General features: G+C 39.3%; 1 long non-coding RNA gene across 1 annotated transcript; it reads right to left on the reverse strand.

The window, feature by feature from the left end:
- Window positions 1-422: 422 nt before the first annotated feature.
- On the reverse strand, window positions 423-5633 carry LOC134666357 (uncharacterized). Its single transcript, XR_010098490.1, has 4 exons — window positions 4206-5633; window positions 3930-4118; window positions 3375-3476; window positions 423-628 (listed from the first exon to the last, which is right to left on the reverse strand). It is a non-coding gene; the product is annotated as an uncharacterized LOC134666357 (long non-coding RNA).
- Window positions 5634-6423: the final 790 nt, after the last annotated feature.

Genomic DNA, 6423 nt, shown 5'->3' on the forward strand with positions numbered 1-6423 from the left:
GCTATATTTTATTTATTTATTTATTTAACCATATAGCAATTATATAAATTGAGGGCATTCAGAGTGTAGCCTTGAGGTTGCCAAGTCAAGCAACACAAAGTCAGGTGTCACGGTCTTCAGATCCTCAGCAGGGTATGAGTGGAGTGGGCAGCGTTGGAACATATGCTAAGTGGTCTGCTTTTCCTCTCCGCATTCGCAAAGTGGGAAAGCCGTCTATCTCCATTTGTGTGTGGCTGCATTGCAGCGGCCATGTCCGGTTCTCAGCCTGTTCAGGCGGCACCAGATTTTCCGAGGAAGGTGAAACCTTTTGGTTTTTCAGTCAGGTCAGATATAGCAGACCATTCCGCTTTCTACCTATCCGAAATATTAAAGCTGCTCAGGCTCCCAGGATTCCAGGATTTCAGATGCCTTTCTTCGTGGACAGGCATTGCGGGGGTTATTCGTGATCTTCTCAGCTTCCCTCTTCAACGCCTGGAGTCGTCGGATGTGAGAAGGGGCAATGTGACTCAATGACAGCAGCAAGTGGCGGCTGCAGATCGGATAGTGCCTGAGATGCGACGCATGGTCTCGTTGAGCTTAACGTCCAATGTATGGGTATGTGCACTTTCAAGCCTCCAATATGTTATGACTGAAACAGAAACAAATTAGATTAGATGAGGTCATATGTTGTATAGTGGCGCTTTACTTAAAGCGGTTCATTGGCAAATTATGAGAAATTCAATAATAAAGTGACAATTCACTTTTAGAAAGCTCTCGTTTTTAAGTCAGGGGGATTTTTTGTTACAGTTGTCCAAATTATCGATTGAAAATAAATTGAATTTTGTTGTAGTGACTACTTATCCGTTATTAAAATATTATTATGTATTAAGTGTAGTTATGTACCACCTCGCCATAAAAACAAACCAAATAAAACCTTATTTATCAAAATTTGTCTCAGTAATTCAGATACTACGCTAGGGTATACGACACAAACATAACCATACATAAGCTGCTAAAATCATAAATAACTCCTCCCATAGTCAGGTATACACACAAAAAAAATTCCAGCTTCCAGCAGTAAAGAAACCAGCTTCTACTCCCAAGCCCTAACAATATAAATAAGTTTTTGCCAAAAATATCAATTTTGATACAAGCTTTTATCGCTGACTGTACTTTTCTTTCAATAGGCAACTAGATAGTAGGAGATCCCCCATATGGTCGACCTTCACCAATCTGTCTGACGGATGAAACTATGAAAATATGAAAGAAAATATGTTCCCGAACATAAATAATAGGGTTGCCTAAAGAAATATGGTCAAGGTTAATTTTAATATATTTTTGAAAAAAATATTTTTTTCGGCAAATTTCACCGATTTGTCTGACGAACGAAACATGTTTCAATGTACCAAAAAATATGAAAAAAGTCACAAATTCAATCAAAAAAATTAAAACAAACTTGATCAGTTAAGTCGTTTATGAGTTATTGCTAAAAGTCTTCCCTTCTTATTTTAATTAAAAGCCTGGCAACCCTTATTTGTGACCGGATTTTCGCAGGCAACCCTATACCATTGTATTTGTAACAAAATTACCATCATTTTGATGTATTCAAGCGTCAGACAGATGAGTGCAATTATCGATATAAAATCACCTCTTTAAACACGGCAACCACATAATAGTGACCGGAAAAAGATAGGCAACCTAGATGATTTATGATGTACAAGTTGTATACTTTCCATTGAAACTTGTTTCGTTCATCAGACAAATCGGTGAAATTTGCCGATAAAAATATTTTTTCAAAAAATTATTAAAAATAGCCTTGACCATATTTCTTTAGGCATTGTATTTACTAATGTTCGGGAACATATTTTCTTTCATATTTTCATAGTTTCATCCGTCACACAGATTGGTGAAGGTCGACCATATATGTGGGATCTCCTACTAAGAATCGCACCAAACAAAGTCTGCAGCGGATTTGATAGCCCACGCAGTGTAAGTGTTATGTATACGTCATAATTTCATAGAAATTTGAAGTTAAAAATGACACTTGCACTATGTGGGCTATCAAAATCGCTGCAGACTTTTTACGGTCTGACTATAATACGCCATGAGTCAATTCTAACAACACCAAGCACAAATAGTTTGCGTTGTTTTATCAGTGTTCCCATGGCCACCTCATGTCTCCATCATCGGATCAGCTCCATGTCATCATAATATTGCAATTGTCATCCAATTTACATATTGTTATATTTGTTATGTATGCAAAATTTAAGCTCAAACGGAAATCGGGAAGTGGGTCAAACTTAGCTGTGAAATGTATATGGCCAGCTTTAGTGCTAACATATTTAACTGTTCCTATAAACTTGGTCAAGTCTGATCTTGTCAGTAGAAAAAGGCGGCAAATTTGAAAAATGTAGGCGCGAAGAGATAGCGTCTCATAGAAAATTTGAAATTCGCACCTTTTTCTACTGACAAGACTTGCTTGACCATCTATAGTATGCCTATATATTATGGCTCCTCTACACGATGGGTCAACGCCGGCCACTCCAAGGGACGCATTTATGCGTTAGAGGGAGCAAGTGATATTGCTGCATGGCTGCGTCCCTTGAAATGGCCGGCGCTGGCCCATCGTGTAGAGGAGCCATTACATGTTATAAGTAAGAATATTGTACGAGTACATGACTACTCAAACAACAAATTTTCTTGGGGCTTGTCTTTTAGGTAGAGGGAGTGCATGCCATAGATAGGTTGCCTGAACGGCAAAACAATCAGACATAAAACCGTTATGAAGATGAAGGACTGAAAGTTTAAGTGAGCGGGAGGAATGCATTTCACATCCGGGATGGGCATAAAAACTAAATACTTATTAATAATATTTTATCTTTGTCATAAAGTGTGTCTTTTTCTTTGTCAATAAATTTTTGTTCTTGCTACAAAACCAGCTTTTAGAATATACAAACAGGGTAAAAAAAAAAATAAGTTTTTAAAGTGAGGTGTACGGGTTTCAAATATTTTAATATTTGTTAGAATCTTTATGCACTTTTTATGCAGTGTGAATAAATGTATGTAAAGTTTACAGTTTAGCAGTTTCTAGTTAGGTAATTAATCTAAATTTGGATCAACTTTTACACATCATTGTTGCCATAACAACTTCCTGCAATTATAGTAGTGATAGAACAGGTTTTTAACAAACTTTTGTCACTTAGCAGAACATAATAGATAGAATGACAAGAAATAGATAATAAGTGTCAATAATATTAACCCATGGAGCGCCCCAAAATTACCATAGTATGGAACTCCTATACTAGTTACCAGCACACATGTGACAGTAGGGCGCTCCACGGGTTAAAAGACACAATAAACTTTTCATGATTTTAGTTTAGGAAAGGTGTACTCACATCTTAAATCCTTAATTCTTCTGGATCCATTTTCCCTCACTGGCCGAGCCTGGTTTGGTGCCACAATGTTTTTCTTACTTTGCAGCTCGAGTCACGATAAGTCTGACAATAAAAATATAATGAATAATTATGTATAATGACACATTTGTTTTTTGTCGATGTCCCCACTTCTATCCCTCCTCGCAGTGACGGTTTGGAGAGTAAGTTGTTTTAGTTTCAATTCTCAGCATGGAGTAGGTATAAGTAAAGAAAGAGCCTATGGAGTTACCACTGTTTCTTTACTCAAAGTTAATAAAACAAAAAATAACAAAAGGAATTTGATTCTAACAAAATAATTTGAGATGAATTTGGAAAACGTAACAAAAATAAGAAGTTGATCAACTATGGTTTATATGACAACCACTTGGTATGACGTGTTTGTCAATTCCCTTCGATGTCGAAACATGCGGATTCTACTGTACTTGTAATGCTGTGTATTTTAAATAAGAAAGTTTGTAATGAATTTTAGATATCTGAATGTTTGTTCTTAATCTAGTATTATAGCATAGTACTTACTAACTTCCATCCCTGCACTGATCTGTACCTACGAGCATGATTATGCATGCTCTCTTAGAACTTGTGTGCACGTGCAGCATTGCATTTTGTATCTCTGGATTCCGAGAGGCTCATGGATCTCCCTGTAGACGGACAGGGGATGCTGAGTGATATATTTCGCTAGCATTTTCTTTTGCGACGAAGCATCAACTGAAATTAAACATATTCATGATGACAAAACTAGTTAATGATCAAACGAACTATAAATTTATCTATGAATAAATTTGAGAAACTTACATTTTGGGTGGCATTTCCTTCAGTTTTCACAGCAAATCAGTATTTTTCTTTAACTTAGTTTGTATTTTCACTACTTACGCACTTACACTTACGCGATGCTTGTCAATGTCAATGTCTCAGCGAGCTGTCACTGTTGCCACTTTTGTTTAGTGTACGTACGATTAACAATTTAACACCACCTTGCTGTAGCCATGTCGATAAAGTCATATCGATAAACTATCGACATTTCTTACAATTTTAATTTTACTTCAAAGGTTTGACGATATCTAAAATGAACAAAAACGCTTTTATTCTTTATTGTGGTTATCAGATCACAATTTTATCGTCACGCCCCAGCAGGGAACCAAGGGAAAGTTCAGATATTTAATTAAAATACATAAATACCTACTAAGATATGTGTTCCGCAATAATTGAAATACATACATACATACATACATATAATCACGCCTATTTCTCGGAGGGGTAGGCAGAGACCACGGATTTCCACTTGCTACGATTCTGACATACCTAAGCTCTATCGCTTCTTTCACATTCATAACATTCCTCATACACGCTCGCCGGTTTAGGGTGCTCTTGACCTGGCCTTTCTTCAGGATTTTCCCGATCTGATCAAAGAAAGTCCGCCGAGGTCTACCCCTTCCAACTCCCACTTCCACTTTTCCTTCATACACTCTTTTTGTCAACCTTATTTCACTCATTCTTTCCACATGTCCAAACCATCTCAACATACCTTTCATAATAATAATCATAATCACAGGGCAGCTTGTGGCGAGCTGTTGGGGAGTAACGACCCCACGGACCCGAGTGCTCCCGAGAGTCGGTCAGGGTCTCCGTCTCCGGCGTGTCTTCGTCGGTCGGAGTGGACCCCAAGGGGACCCGCAGGACTCTCAGCTCTGGCTTGCCTTCATTGGCCGTCCAGAGAGGAGTCGCTAGAGCTATATGCTCCAGGGGTGGAAGTGAAAGATGCATAAGACGCGAGTTGGCACAGTGGCTGTTAACAGTCACTGGGTAGAAAGCGGCGCACACCTCTCGACACCCCTGAGCCGCTCACACCGATGTTGCTCCTGGTCGTCTTTACGACGGCAATTTCAGGGGCCCATCTAGTCAGCGGCGAGTCACCGTCTGCCTCGATGACGGTGTTAACATTGTTATGGCAGGTGTCCGGACCTCTTTTACAATAGCCCAGTCTCATTGTCCACCCAAACATCAATCCATAGACCGGAATACTGTTCATTTTTTCTACAATAGTCCCAATGCCTGCTGCGACCGGTTCATGGGTGTCTATTGTTGCGCCTGTGAACGGGTTCCAGCAGGCGTTCTACATGACATTAAAGCTCTCCAAGGGGCCTCTACGTGTTGGATCTATATCCCCACGCAAGCCTATCAAAAGACCGGGATTTATAGGCCCGTGAAATCCAAAATCATAATCATATTTATTGGTAATATCATATTACATGTCACGATACATTTAACACTTAAGTACATAATATGTACATAATGTATAATAATATTCATAATTTACAATTTAACACAAGAAAATAAATACAGTACAACAGGATATGTATAATCTTATCCTACATTAAAGGAAAATAGCTCGTTATGATTATAGAAGGCCTGCTCGACAAGCCAGTTTTTCAATTTTGTTCTAAATACTGACGCACTAGGAGCAGCAATTATTTCGCCTGGGAGGTGATAATAAACCTTGCGACCCATGACGTGCGCGAGTTTTTTTGATTTCGCAAGTCTGGATGGTATGAGGGGTAATTCTCCGGCGCGCGCGCTTCGGGTTTCGGACCTTTGGTGAAACTCATTATTAATTGGGGTGGACTCCAATTCACCTCGTGTGGTCACAGCTATTTGTAATAATAATAGCGAAGGTAGCGTCAAAATACCTTTTAAATATTGGTTTCGCAGAAACAGTTTGTGGGACACGCGCTATAGCACGTACAGTGGCTTATTTTATAAAGCTACAAGTTACAATTTACAAGCGGAAGTCTCGTTCTAACAAATAGGGTTTGAAAGAGACTTCTGCTTGTAAACTGTAACTTGTAGCTTTTTTAAATGGGCCACTGCTCGCTTCTGAAGCCGAAACACTCTCTCCCACTCCGCGGCCCCCGCCCAAAATTCAACCCCGTACTGCAAGTGCGCGTGTACCGAAGCGAAATAGCAGGCACGGACCGTTTCCACCGGCAGGACCCGTGCAAGTCGTTTTAACGCG

Source organism: Cydia fagiglandana, chromosome 7, assembly GCF_963556715.1.
Source record: "Cydia fagiglandana chromosome 7, ilCydFagi1.1, whole genome shotgun sequence".
NCBI classification, from domain to species: Eukaryota; Metazoa; Arthropoda; class Insecta; order Lepidoptera; family Tortricidae; genus Cydia; species Cydia fagiglandana.